The sequence below is a fragment of the Cylas formicarius genome, unplaced genomic scaffold, assembly GCF_029955315.1.
Source record: "Cylas formicarius isolate icCylForm1 unplaced genomic scaffold, icCylForm1.1 PGA_scaffold_8__14_contigs__length_24414737, whole genome shotgun sequence".
In the NCBI taxonomy this organism is placed as follows: domain Eukaryota; kingdom Metazoa; phylum Arthropoda; class Insecta; order Coleoptera; family Brentidae; genus Cylas; species Cylas formicarius.
Genome location: NW_026844361.1, coordinates 3,086,024 through 3,101,965, shown reverse-complemented (window position 1 = coordinate 3,101,965; position 15,942 = coordinate 3,086,024). Strand labels below are relative to the sequence as shown.

At 34.9% G+C, this 15,942-nt stretch overlaps 1 protein-coding gene across 2 annotated transcripts in view; it reads right to left on the bottom strand.

Annotated features, from left to right (window-relative positions):
* LOC132705835 (uncharacterized) overlaps nt 1–15,942 on the bottom strand; it is a 33,727-nt gene that overhangs the window by 9,005 nt on the left and 8,780 nt on the right. The window contains exon 1 of one of the 2 annotated variants that reach the window (XM_060676749.1): nt 2,777–3,080. The exons of the other annotated variant lie outside the window; for it this stretch is intronic. The gene's annotated coding sequence lies outside the window, so the exon portion shown is untranslated. Of the gene's footprint in view, nt 1–2,776; nt 3,081–15,942 lie in introns of those variants that run through there. 2 annotated transcript variants of the gene reach the window in all.

The window sequence follows — 15,942 nt, the reverse complement described above, 5'->3', positions numbered from 1 at the left end:
ACCCCACCCTTGCCACCGTTATCCTGTTCCTTACATTCAAAAGATCACTGACCACGTATTAAAAGTCAACAAAATGTCCTTTGAGATAGCAGGAGTTTAAAACATTCCGTGCATATACGGCAAAGAATACATTCTCGAGACCGGACGAAAAATATCAACTAGGCTCAAATAACATGAAACAGCATGAAGCAGCAGTTGCCGAACACAATCACGAAGCTAGACATTAAACTTTATTCCATAAAAAACTAAAATTCTTCCATGTAATAAATTCTTCTATCAATATGAGTCATTCAAGGCAATGTTCACGTCCCTCATTTAGCTCCGCCCCCCTCAAACGATATATAAGCAGGTACAGAATAGAATGCGAATCAGTTTCAATTAAGCTCTGAAGAAGCGAACAGGATGATTGGTGAAATGTCAGCAAGTTCGATTCATCAACAACCGATGCAAGAGAAATCCAGAAGATTTGTGAATAGTAAAAATCGTCGTCATTATCAAAAATAAATATTTTGAAAATTTGTTGTAATTAAGGACAAATCGTTTAAAAATACTACTGGTAATTTATTGATCAATTCAAGAGCTATATATGAAAAATGTCTTTGAATAATGCTGTATTGAGTCGAGCACCTAGCAAGTAGCAACTACTTTTCTTCTATTACTACTATTTAGTTCCCTAAAAGAGCCAAGTTTTTTAGACAAAGATGACCGCTGAGGAGATGTTAAGGCATTTAAAAGACTTAAGCTTTAAACGATTCTGTCTGCCTCTAACGTGACTGACTGACTTTGTTGGCAAGTATTTTTTGTTTTAATAAAAAATCGATTTTGCAAGGGCTTAAGTCATTTCTCGAAAATTGTTTACGCGGCGAAAAAATTTTTGGACGAGAGTATGCAGAACATTAGGCCAATAATAATTTCTCAAAAATGTGCAGAGTGCGCCGCTTTTTCGCAAAAACTGAAAAATATGTTCTACTTTTAAGGAAAATACTATATTTCAGTTGCCAGATTATTTTACATGACAAAAACTATTGTATTTAAGGTTTCCACATATTGTACGGAGTGTTCGGAATATTCTGTGCAATATTCACAAATGTAATAGCGGTCTCAAACTTGCAGCTATGGGCTTCAAATTTGGCAAGGAAGTCCATACCTAAATCTAAACCGTAGAAGTTGAGCAAAAGCATTTTTTTAATTTTTGAATTTTTTTTGGCTATTTTGGCTTCCACAAAAACATTACTATCTCAAAAACTAGAAAACGCGGGAGATCCAGGGCTATAACTTTTGTTTTAGGCAATTTTTTCGATTATATACAGGGTGTTTCAGGTATGAACAAGAAATTTAAAAGACCCTGAAAACTTTTCTTTTTGAGAGTAAATTATTAGCCGGAAATCAAAATTAGTGAAAAATTTGACTGACACAGTCCAATAGCCAGCGAGCTACAATTTTTGTATTTACGCGATGACGTCATTTACTATTACGGCATACTGCCTAGTTCCAGAAAATAAATATTTTCTCGAAAACCATTTACTCAATTGGAAAAATTCATGTGCCCGGAAATGTGGCAGATCCTGGGCTATAAACTCTACTTCGAACATTTTATGAATTATATACAGGATGTGTCGCTTATCCGCAAAAAATCTAAAACATCCTGAAAACTTTTTTTTTTTGATAAATTATTGGTCGTAAATATAAAACGGCAAAAGATAAGATTTGCTTTAAAGAGTATCGTAAGCTGTGTCGAGAGCTACGATTTTTTGTTTACTGTTTCCATGCACGGGATATTTGGAAAAATGTTATTGCGGATGTCTAGCACTGATACAAATTTTCATATTTACCAAAGTTTGCAGTAGCTTTGAAGTTCGGTGAGACGCGAAAGACATTTTATACAGGGTGGTTGCATAATAAAATTACATCGACTTTGCGAAAGTTCCATTCAAAGACAAGAAGCCGCGAAGCGGCTTCTTTGAAATACAAACTCGGGTAGCAAGATTGTGAGAACTATCTTGTTTAATATAAGAAAACTGCTTTGACGTAAAGTAAAACAAAAAACGAGTAACAATCAAAGCTAACTGAAAAGAACTTTGCGTTATGATTGACTTGATAATATAATCTTTAATAATGTAATCTATCTATCTATCCGTGTATGTTTTTACGTCTGTGCGCAATTTTTGATGCACGTCGATCGGGCAAAGTGCAGTGATACCAATAAATCTTACTGTGGCTGATCGCAATCACAGTTTTTTTATCTCAATCAACTTTAGGAGCTCACTCAAGTGGGTATTCGCGACGCCTCGCATGCACAAGTACCCGCATCTAATTGGGACTCATTGTGAGTGGCTTTTGCGGAAAGAAAGCTCCCGTTTAACGAAAGCTTTAAACTATCATCTCTATTACGTAATGGGAGCTCCCAAGAATAAAAGCTATCTAGCAATCGGCAATCAAATTTCATCACCGTCCGACAAAAAGTCGTCATTTCTATAGATTAAGTGCCCTTATCGCCGACACTCACTTACGTTTCCGTGTACTTTGAACCCTGGGAATTTTCGAATCCCAGATGATTCACAACCGGCACGGTTCGTAACTCGGTAAAATATAATTTATTTTAGGAGGCCGTGGGATAGGTCGCGGCGTACGTTTATCCCTCAAAATCAATAGCACAACGCGAGACTGCACTTCACTTGCGATTACTTACGGATTTACCTTGAATTATAAACAATCACATGCTAACGTTTGGGCGTTAATACATAACAAATCACTAAACCGAAATTGTATTACTTACCGAAACAAATGCCGGTAATGCAGGTATCACAGCCACTGGTTATTGGCAGAGTCGGGGTTGACGTAAAGGAATTAAATTATTGTCTTTGTGTATGTCAAAACACAGCCGCCTTGATAATTTTTCTTTGGCAAACCCTAACGTTTACTCGATATTTAACCGCAACAGTCGTCGCAGGATATTGATCGGTTCTATCGAATCGTAACTTCCATGGGCCATCTCCGGGTGGGAAGACGAATATCGAAGGAAACGAGACGGTACGACTTTGACTCGAAGACTTTTTATTTCAGCACGTCTAACACCGAGCGCGGCAGAGGACACAATAAACACGCAAGACCGATACTCGGTCGGGGACACTCCGCAGCAAACTGCACGAGGATATCAGCCGGCTCAGTGGCGTGCGGGAAATTTCAGTTTCAGAATGTCAATTAAACATGAAAATGAAATGATTTTTTTTTGTGAATCGCTTTAGAGGTGCAGCAAAATGTCGACATCAGCTTCCGTGTTCGAAGTGTTTTCGGAGCGCGAGCATTGAAGATGCCAAGTGAGATTTTGGCGAAACGTCTGCAGGATTCCAGTCGGATGCAAGATTTGCAGGATTCCAGTCGGATGCAGGATTCCAGTCGGAGTTCAACGAGCGAACGGATGATATCCCGGAATATAGTGTCATCATATATATATATATATATATATATATATATATATATATATATATATATATATATATATATATATATATATATATATATATATATATATATATATATATATATATATATATACAAAACGGTAGTCGTGACCGGCTAGTTGAACAACAAATTTTAGTTAATTGGGGTATCGGTCCTGATGAGGGCTCAAATAAAAGGCTTTTGTGCTACACCAAGCTTTCGAAAATGTTTATTTTCTTCTTCAGGGGCTACAATATGAAAGCGGCTCTTAGTTATTTAATACTAAAGTCTTATAGTTAAAGTACTTACTGCTACAGTGCCATTATAGGCCAACACCAAACTCATCCGGATAACAGAAAGAATCAAATACGACCGTTAATTATTATAACCGAGGGCAGCCATCTAGACGAAATTGTTATTACATTTTATTTAAACGAATTTTACTTCATCCGCAAAACGCAAATGATGGAAAGGTTTTATTAGTATGGCCACCGCCAGCCGTCCAGTTTTTTTCCCTTCTTTTTTTTCCCCTTTTTGTTACCTCCTTTTTGCTTACAAGGCCCTAATGTATAGAGGCTTGGGACTATTTTTCTAAATTATAATTACATTGTGACGACACTATTATCAGCAAACGCAATTCGATTGACGGTTGGTTGTAAAGTTAAGACATTAGAGTAGATCACACTGAGGCCATCAATGTCAGATCTTTTATTGACCGATTTCGGTTCCAAGAAAATCTCCACCATTTCCAAAGTTGCTCTTTTGTTGTAGTTGCTTTCTTTATGGAGAATTTTTGTTTCAACAAAGTTAACATCGTGATCCATTTGGTTAGAGTGTGTTGCTAATGAACAGGTGTTCTTATTGAGTCTGCAATCACTCTTGTGTGACGTAATTCTATCTTTAAGTACTCGCGATGTCTGTCCTATGTATACCTGATCACACTGATTACAGGGGATGCTATAAATTACTTCTGAATTCTTTTGTACCTCATCCTTATCTTTTAGTTTGCTAAAGACACTCCCCAATGTTTTTGTTTGTTTATATGCTATCTTAATATTTGTTTGTGCTCTCAGAATTTTTGTGAGTGTGGTCGTTAATTCTTTAATGTATGGCAATGAAAAATAAAAACATCTCTGATCGTCCATTCCTGGGCTATCTGAGTGGACGACCGTGTTCCGCGGGTTTGGAGCTCTTAGTGGGGTCGTGCTATATAACAATTTTTTAGTTAACCTACTTGGGTATGAGTTGTTAATCAGCATGTCGTAAAGCTTATTAAGATTTTTTTGTCTTAGTGATGGGTGAGAAATCCTCTCGATTCGTGTCTTTAATGCTATGACCAAATTTATTTTTGTTTTCGTTGTATGGTAAGAGTGGAAATTCATATATCTCCCCGAACTGGTCGGTTTTATGTACCAATCTAATATAATTTTGTTATCGTTGTTCCGGATCACTTTAGTGTCCAGAAATGGTACGCTTTTATCAATTTCCTCCTCTACTGTAAATTGTATGTGTGCATCATAGCTGTTAAACACTGTGAGCGTTTCCCTCACGCAACTTTCAGGTATGGAAGTAATTATATCATCCACATATTTTTTCAGAAATGGTAACTGAAACGACAGCTTATCTACGCACACCTCAAGTAGGTCATCCATAACGTATTGAGCTAATATTGGAGAAATGATGGCACCCATCGGTGTACCTAATTTTTGTTTGTAAAATTCATTGTTAAATCTAAAATACGTTGTATCAAAGACAAACTGAAGTATCTTCAGGAAACTAATTTGTGACAAATCAGTGTGGTTTCTAATTCTGTTCCAATGTTTTTTTATACTTTTTTCTACCAAATTATATGGAATATTACTAAATAAAGAGACGACATCCAAGCTCACAAGAACATACTTATTAGGTAATTGTTTGTCATTGATGAATGAAGAAAACTCAAATGAATCACCTGTGAAATAATCATTATTCTTATTATATGCTTTGGTTAAAACCTGAGTCAACAATGAAGCCAGTTTACTGTTCGGAGCATTAATTGATGAAATTATCGGTCTTAAGGACAATTGGACAATTCAATACCAGGTTGAATAACAAATTAATTAATTTAGAAATATCACTCACTATTTCAACTATCAATCGTATTGAAAAATCACTGAAACAAGTAAGAGAGAAAGTTTTGACATTGATTCCGAATTTGGTAAAAGACAACAAGGGTCATGTGATAAAAAATTCAAAACCATCAAAAAAAAGAACATAAACAAATTTCAAAACTTGAAGTCGCAACAGCATCACTTAACAATCAAAACACAAGATAATTGGGTTAAGAATATTTCAGAGGTTGAGGTCCCGGATGATGTCTTGAGGTTTCTCTCTTTAGGTTCGAAATTTTCCGTGCCACCAAGATGCAATGAAATCTCAGTCAAACGTTTAATTGCTGATGTAGAAACTATAATTAAAGTTGTACCAGAGAACGCAAAAAATACTGTAAGAGCTAAGTTTACTAATGTATTGACTAATTTTTTAAAACAACCGGCAAAGCGCAGCTATATAGACATTTTGTTAAAAAAGACAAAAAAATTTTTTAAGGATCACGCTGAGTTGGTCGTTTCTAGGGCCGATAAAGGGAATGTGACAGTTATTATGTCTAAAGATACATTCAAAAATCAAACGAAATTCTGATGGATCGGACCTATTACGAGCGTCTCAGATGCGATCCTACATCTACTTACCAACAAAAAGCTAACAAACTTGTCAAATCATTAAAAGATCAAAAACAATTAACAAATGAGGTAGCCAAAACTTTAAATATATATAATCAAACTTGTCCTAAATTTTATGGCTTACCCAAAATACATAAACCCCAATTGTCCTTAAGACCGATAATTTCATCAATTAATGCTCCGAACAGTAAACTGGCTTCATTGTTGACTCAGGTTTTAACCAAAGCATATAATAAGAATAATGATTATTTCACAGGTGATTCATTTGAGTTTTCTTCATTTATCAATGACAAACAATTACCTAATAAGTATGTTCTTGTGAGCTTGGATGTCGTCTCTTTATTTAGTAATATTCCATATAATTTGGTAGAAAAAAGTATAAAAAAACATTGGAACAGAATTAAAAACCACACTGATTTGTCACAAATTAGTTTCCTGAAGATACTTCAGTTTGTCTTTGATACAACGTATTTTAGATTTAACAATGAATTTTACAAACAAAAATTAGGTACACCGATGGGTGCCATCATTTCTCCAATATTAGCTCAATACGTTATGGATGACCTACTTGAGGTGTGCGTAGATAAGCTGTCGTTTCAGTTACCATTTCTGAAAAAATATGTGGATGATATAATTACTTCCATACCTGAAAGTTGCGTGAGGGAAACGCTCACAGTGTTTAACAGCTATGATGCACACATACAATTTACAGTAGAGGAGGAAATTGATAAAAGCGTACCATTTCTGGACACTAAAGTGATCCGGAACAACGATAACAAAATTATATTAGATTGGTACATAAAACCGACCAGTTCGGGGAGATATATGAATTTCCACTCTTACCATACAACGAAAACAAAAATAAATTTGGTCATAGCATTAAAGACACGAATCGAGAGGATTTCTCACCCATCACTAAGACAAAAAAATCTTAATAAGCTTTACGACATGCTGATTAACAACTCATACCCAAGTAGGTTAACTAAAAAATTGTTATATAGCACGACCCCACTAAGAGCTCCAAACCCGCGGAACACGGTCGTCCACTCAGATAGCCCAGGAATGGACGATCAGAGATGTTTTTATTTTTCATTGCCATACATTAAAGAATTAACGACCACACTCACAAAAATTCTGAGAGCACAAACAAATATTAAGATAGCATATAAACAAACAAAAACATTGGGGAGTGTCTTTAGCAAACTAAAAGATAAGGATGAGGTACAAAAGAATTCAGAAGTAATTTATAGCATCCCCTGTAATCAGTGTGATCAGGTATACATAGGACAGACATCGCGAGTACTTAAAGATAGAATTACGTCACACAAGAGTGATTGCAGACTCAATAAGAACACCTGTTCATTAGCAACACACTCTAACCAAATGGATCACGATGTTAACTTTGTTGAAACAAAAATTCTCCATAAAGAAAGCAACTACAACAAAAGAGCAACTTTGGAAATGGTGGAGATTTTCTTGGAACCGAAATCGGTCAATAAAAGATCTGACATTGATGGCCTCAGTGTGATCTACTCTAATGTCTTAACTTTACAACCAACCGTCAATCGAATTGCGTTTGCTGATAATAGTGTCGTCACAATGTAATTATAATTTAGAAAAATAGTCCCAAGCCTCTATACATTAGGGCCTTGTAAGCAAAAAGGAGGTAACAAAAAGGGGAAAAAAAAGAAGGGAAAAAAACTGGACGGCTGGCGGTGGCCATACTAATAAAACCTTTCCATCATTTGCGTTTTGCGGATGAAGTAAAATTCGTTTAAATAAAATGTAATAACAATTTCGTCTAGATGGCTGCCCTCGGTTATAATAATTAACGGTCGTATTTGATTCTTTCTGTTATCCGGATGAGTTTGGTGTTGGCCTATAATGGCACTGTAGCAGTAAGTACTTTAACTATAAGACTTTAGTATTAAATAACTAAGAGCCGCTTTCATATTGTAGCCCCTGAAGAAGAAAATAAACATTTTCGAAAGCTTGGTGTAGCACAAAAGCCTTTTATTTGAGCCCTCATCAGGACCGATACCCCAATTAACTAAAATTTGTTATATATATATATATATATATATATATATATATATATATATATATATATATATATATATATATATATATATATATATATATATATATATATATATATATATATAGATATTTGTGTGTGTGTGTGTGTGTGTGTGTGTGTGTGTGTGTGTGTGTGTGTGTGTGTGTGTGTGTGTTACGTATCCTACCCATATACAGTATGTCCTCGGACAAAATAGGTAAAGGGGTCAAATAGAAAATAAAAATAAAAAGTGAATTATAAGTTTTGGTTGTCTTTCCATTTGGTGTCATTTTCGGATTTTGGCAATGTAATGGGTTATTCGCCATTTTTTCTCTTATGTCAAGGGCGGCGAACCTAATCCAATTGCTTTACTTTCTATCCAAGGAAATTGAGTCATTTGTGTCTATGTATTTCTATCAAAATCCTAAAAATTGGACTTGAAGGCAAGACTATTGCCAGAGAACATTCTCGGGATTGCTCGGTTTATGTTTGTATGAATAAGGCTACGTAGGAATGAGTGAAAAAATGAAATTATTATTAAAAAAGTGATGTGTTGATCAAATGCTTTTCAAAATTCAATTCACCTGCGTATCTTCATGGATAAAACTTTATAACAAAGAATATTTCTAATCCAAAATGACAGCAAAAATCGCCATTGTAATATTAGGAAAAATATATTTAAAGGAAAACGTTTTGCATATTGTACATTGAATTAAAGAAAAGGGGATACAATTTTATAGTTCAAAAACTTCCTCTCCATACTTCTATTTGACGTCGAAGTTATTTTCGGGTCTTTGATATGTCAGTTGCTTAAGAAGCCCTCAAATTCTCAAATCCGGCTCCTAGGCGACCATATTCAAGAGTCAATTATTCAAACATTTACTTTTTTAAAATATTAATTTACCACGTGGGTTTCTTGTCTCACGGATCCAAGCCACTTCGGACATTTCCGGGACGTTTGGGAATAGTATATTATGCAACAAGTGTTTAATAAACGAGTGACTTAAAAAGTTTACCAAACGTGTCGCATACTATACTTTTTCTACGATCTTTAGTTTTTGGGTACATTTTTCACATGAGCCTCAAAATTGACAAACGTCAAAATTCAAGCGGAGCTCCCAAACCCGGTAATATCCCGGAAATGTCCGAAGTGGCTCGGATCCGTGGGACAAGAAACTCACGTGGTAAAGTGAGGCTTCCAGCATGCTAGACCAGTTTACAATTAGGTATTTTACAGAAGGGAGTAGACAAACACTTTAAGTCACTCGTTTATTAAACACTCGCTCCGCTGGGTTCCGCTCGTGCCAAATAAATTCGCCACTCAGATGCCGTTTACCACACTTGTTGCCTAATATACTATTGGGTTTAAATCGAAATATTTAAACTGTAAATTTTTGGCTACTTTTGGTTAATTTTACTTTACTCTTTAGAATTTTTTTTATTTTTGTATTTTTTCTTACCCTGTAACAAAAAACAAACGTTAGTTATTGCGAACCTTATTTTTAAACTTATTTTTATTAAGTATGTTGTTTTTCGAATTTTTCAGTGTGTATACTATTTATCCTTTTGTCTACTCCATCCGTGGACATCGTGTACTCGTATACAAGGTACTAAGTACAAGGTAAATATAGAATATAGAGGCCCTAGTTGGGGTAAAATTGTCGCACCTCACAGAAAACGAATAATAATCGGTTTTTACCGGTAATTAAACGCCTTTTAATTTGATATATTAATTAAATCCTGACGTCAAACTTTTCAAAATTTTCCAAATTAATCAAAAACACGTTCGATTCTCGAAGCGTTCTTTCATATAATTGAAAGTCTCTTTTCTTCCTAAAAAAACAAACTGGAAAGCCATTTTTTAATAATACTTGTGCTGTAACCTTCTTGCTGGTCTGAGACGTTTTAAGATACATAGGGTGTCCCGATATTAGTGGGTCAAATTATAACAGCATATTCTACACTGTATGCTATATGTCTACATGCCCTAAAAAAAATGGACCTAAAATTGGCTTTTAATAACTTTGGAAAAAATTTTGGCATGACAAATTTTGGATAAAGGTGTAACTTTTTTGTGGCTTGACTTTTAGATTTTTTTCGAATAAAATCGGAAAAATATATATATATATATATATATATATATATATATATATATATATATATATATATATATATATATATATATATATATATATATATATATATATATATATATATATATATATATATATATATATATATATATATATATATATATATATAAATTACTATTACGAGTGGACAAATAGCCTACTAGTGAACCATCAAATGAAAATTAGCAAATAACCTATCATTCCGGCTTCAGGACCTAATAGATATGCTAAAGAGTACATTTTCTTGTCACTAAACGCAACTTTTCCGATTTTACAAAAACAAAGTCAAAAAGTCAATCAACAAAAAAAAGTTATTGCAGCTGTTGTTACACGCATCCCTGTGCCAAAATTTGACATTTATAATTTTAGAATCAGATTCAGCACGCCAAAATTACTACATTTCAAAACTTTGCATCATCAGATTTCGGAAATATTAATAAAAAACCATTTTCACATACATTCCTTTTATGATCCGTGATTCCGTTAGGGACGTTTCTCGACATATATTTATTTATAAAACTAGGGTTTACTTTGGACGTAGAATATGTTGTTATAGTTTTCGAATTAATTTCGGGACATCCTGTGTAGCCTAAACTGATAGAAATTTAACCATTTAACCAAAACAAACCAATAATATCGTGGATGTCTGAGACGCATTATTTTATGCGTCGTTTTTCCGTTATGCGTGTAGAACCTTTTACATGGATTTAAATGTTGGTCCCATGGGACATCTTATCTTCAGAGAATGTGCAGTGAGTTTGCATAGATGATTCACGAAAATTCAGAGTATACTTGTGTTATAGGTGGAACACAAATACGGTTGGGTATGTTCCAGGTACAGGGTGGTCCATTAAAAAAATTGAAAACAAATAACACTTTCCCAATGCAACTTTTTCTCCCCTACAAATTGGCATTATTAAGTTTTAAGTATGACGTTTCGGTTTTGTGAGCGCATCATCAACTTATTTTTTTTAAATACAGACCTGCACTTTTTATTTCGTCATTCTGCAGAAATACATGTCGCACTCAACGATATGCCAAACAATAGCTGCTCCCTAAAATTGATAATATAGCAAAATTTACACAAAAAAATAAGGGGATTATGAAACAAACAATTATGTCAAACAGTGGACCTTACGATGACCGGAAAGCCAGATATAAATCCACTGGATTACTTCATATGAGAGTATATAAAAAATCGTTTTCATCGTGAGATCCCGTATGACATACATGAACTACTGCTTAATTTAGTTCGAGTAATCAGAGATATTAGTGCTCGGTTCATTCAACGTGCAATATTAAAATTGTAAAGGCTTCAGGCTACACAGTCCACAAAGCATAGAGGAGTGCATTGCTTTTCCTTTGGCTCCGGCGGACCACTATACAACTTTCGTAAAATGAATGTTATTTTATTATGTGCACACCCTGTATGAAGTGTCTTTCACGGTCGCCGAAACTCAAAATCATGGCAAACTTTGGTAAATATAAAAATTTGTACCATTCATAGCGATTTACAATAATATTTGTATTCAAATCAGAAAATTGTAGCTGTCAACCAACTTTACGACACTGTTTAAACCAAATTATTCCATCTTTTGACGTTTTTCATTTACGACCAATAATTTACCCACAAAAACGGAAACTTTTAGGATTTTTTTCCCAAAAACAACAAAAATATTCGAATGAGAAGTTATAGCCCTGGATGTCCCCGTTTCTCACGCTTTTATCAAATATCTCGAGCAGCGTATTTGATACACAAAAAATGTAAATACAAAAATTGTAGCTCTTGATGCAGCCTATAATACGGTTTGAACCAATTAGCGATATTTTCAACAAATGTTGATTTGCGGCAAATGATTTACTCTGAAAAAGAACAATTTTCAATTCTTGAAATCAAAGTAATAGTATCGGATATTCCGCGTTCTATGGTTTAGGAATTTTGGCGATTAGGTTAATAATTTTCAAGAATAGTATATTATGCAACAAGTGTTGTTGTGTGCGAGTTTATTTGACACGAACGGAGCGAGTGTTTAATAAACGAGTGAGTTAAAAAGTTTACCGAACGTGTTGCATACTATACTTTTTCTACGACAATTAGTTTTTGCGTATATTTTCGCAAAACACGAATACATTCACTGACATGACTGTCAGAATTGACAAACGTCAAAATTCTAAGCGTGGGAAATATCTCCGAAAACATCCGATTGCTCCCATACCCGTGCGGTAAAATCCCGGAAATGTCCGAAGTGGCTCGGATTCGTGGGAAACGAAACTGACGTGGTAAAGTGACGATTCCCGCACGCTAGATTGGTGCGTAATTAGGTATTTTACAGGCGGTAGTAGAAAAAATATTTTTTCTCTCGGAGACAAAATAACCCAAAAAAAATTTTCAAGAATTTTAAAATATATTTCGCGATATTCGATGGCACCTGGTTTCAGCAGTTTAAATATGGGTGTAGACTTCTACTATTTGGTAAATTGGAAGTAGATAGCTTCAAATTTAAGACACTTGCTACATTTCTTAATATAGCACGGAATATCTTAAACAAACTGTACAATAAGTGAAAATCTTAAATACAAAAGTTTTAGCTGTCCATACGGGCTATATGACCATGTAAAAGAAACTGACAACTGAAATCCAGCCTTCTAGTTATGATCCATTACCCCAATTGCCAGTTTTTTGCGAATACCAGGCACATCCTCTAGATTTTTGAAAATTATGAAGAATAATTGTTTATAGCACTCGATCTTTTCGTTCAAGAAATTTTTCGATTGCATAAACAATTTTCGAGAATTGACTTGTTCATTGGAGCCTTGTAAACGCGATTTTTATTTTTTTTTAAAATACTTCCCGATCTCCTAGCCCTGTCAGGGGACCAAAACGCCATTTGCTTGCCACATTTAAAGTCGATGTCCAAAAAACAGTCGAGGTTTGACCGCGGTCATTTTTACATATCCTGCGCTTCCAGCGGACTGTTGAAAAGGGGCAAAATTTGAACTGCCTAGCTCACACCGTTCGGAAGTTATTGTGTAAAATGTCCAAGAACGGAGAACAAACAGAAAAATTTTTTTTTCAACGCTGCTCGTTTTTGTACGTATGGCGGTCCTCTAGGAACTACCGTTACCGAGATCTCTCAAAGAATCGATTTCATCGATTTTGCGAAAGTAACAAATACCCCAAGGCGGTTCCACTTGATAATGCTTTTCTTTCGTGGCCACCTTATTTTTTGAATAAATTTGATTTTAGTGTCAGTTATTATTGTTTAGTAAATCATTGATGATGCATGGAGTTTTTCAGATTGACCAGCTCATTAAGAATATTAAAATACAGGTATAAACATCGATTTTGCTAGTCATTAAATATGCTTCATTATGGTTAATTTTAGGAACTAACGTATGTATGTTAATGTGCGCTACAATTATTTGATTAGCCATTGAGGGATGCAAGATACGTTCCTATATATTATGTTAAAATACAGTTCAAAAAATTGAAAAAAGAAATCTTCCAAAAAACCTGCCACAGGCTACTGTAATACTATTTACAAATAATCTGGATTCTTTCAGTTAAGCTTCGAACAAGTCAACAATGGACGATTGACGAAACGTCAGGAAGTTCTATTTATCAACAACCGACAAAGGAGGAACCTAGAAGATTTGTAAATACAAATGAAAAAAGAAGAAAGAAAAAAAGTTTTAACAATTAACCTAATTAATGTGCATGGATATTTGTAATGGTCACACATATATTCCTGGATTATAATTCCTAAGAATATCAGTGTGCTATGTGGGGCACGCCAATGGCGAGAATTCGGCATCGACCAATCACAGAGGACGGCGTTTATTCTGTCACGTAGGCGTTTCGGTGGAGCACGCGGCCTGCATCGCGGTCTGACATAACATGCGAGCGTGCCCCGGCTAAAAAAATGTAAACACAACAAACTGCTATTCGTAATTTCGGCGCGTTCGTCAAACCGTCCGCAATTGCCGCCATGTTGTAGCTTTGCCTTGGCGTAGATCAAGTGCGCGTTGTTTACTGTCCATTAATCGACTGCGATTGCATAATAGGCCGTTCGGACGCATCTGGAACGTTCCAGACGCAAAAAGACCCAATTAGCGTTGAAGGGCTTCAATAGGTTCCTTAATCAATTGCGTAACGGCGTTTGAAATGGGATTACAGGGCGTTGGTGGTCGCAGAAAAAGCCAAGGACTTCGCAAAATTATATATTTAACTAAGAACCGTTTGACACTGGACAATATTTTAACTTAAATTGTAAAAAAATTGGTTGCGCGCGCATTTTTAGTCAAATTGCGTACAATAAAATAGAACACGTCCTAAATTCTTGCATAAAATTGACTGAACATGCGCAATTCCAAATTCCGATTGTTTTGTTAATGAGGTTATGTTTGTTTAGCTTGATTTTGCGGGCTTTGGTTCAATTCAAATAGTTAATTTTCAAATATCTTGTTGATGTGTAGTTATGAAATTATGTCGTGGTCTCAGCAGCAAGTAAAAATGCTTATCGCCCTTGTTTATATGCAGTGAAAAGTACAGAATACAAAAACAAACATGCTAGAAATAGTGCACTTGACCAAATTCATTCAGAACTGATTCATTGATTGATTGATTGATTCTCAGCCTGTAAAATCAACATATACAGCAGTTACTCCCAGTTAAAAGTCTAACTCCAAATTTAGTTACGAACAATATGCGGAAAAGAAAAAGATGTGACAATACTGAGGATGAGACTATTAAAAGCGCTAATAAAGTACAGCTATTGCAGCACCTGCAACTGTCACCCACCAGAACAAACCTAAAATCCGCTCAGAAAGTGAAATATTTGGTGAATATGTTAACAGCACTTGCGGAGGACGAGGAATTCTTTTTAGATACTCAACACGTTATTCACAATGTTTTACATGGTGCTAGGAAACAAATGATTGCAAAAAGGAATACATAATAAAAATTGTAATTTATATAAGCAAAACATTTATTGAATAAAAACGTTTACATATTATGTTTCTGAATAATATTATGCTGTCATTCCGCACTCCCTGAACTATTAAAAACATTTTTAAATTCTTCCCGTATAAATTGTGCAGACACCACCTTTCTGTTACTTCCTTGCTGTGGAAGCTTTTCGAACGAATTTGCTAAAATTTCATCTTGAGATATCTCTGTGTAATTTTTCCAGTTTTCTGTAGCCAGGTAATTATGAAGACCGACACATGTTAAAGTAATTATTTCAACTTTTTCTCCATTTAAATTAATGCGGTTTAAAAGAATTCTGAATCTATTACGTTACAGTAAATTATTTTGTATTTTGCATCTGCCATGGCCAAAAGAACAATGGAGTGATCACCCTTATAATGGGTGTTTTTTTTTCGATGTACAAAACTTTAAGTTGGCATTACTGTTCAAGATGGCGACCGATTTAACAGCTGTCAAGTGATTTATTCTCAGTTTGGTTTGGCAGTCCATCATCAATAGACTCATGCCTGAACAGCGCTTGCAAATAGTGCAATTTTATTTCCAAAATAATGGTTCTGTGCGGAATATGTATCGCGCACTACGTCCATTTTATCGTCGACA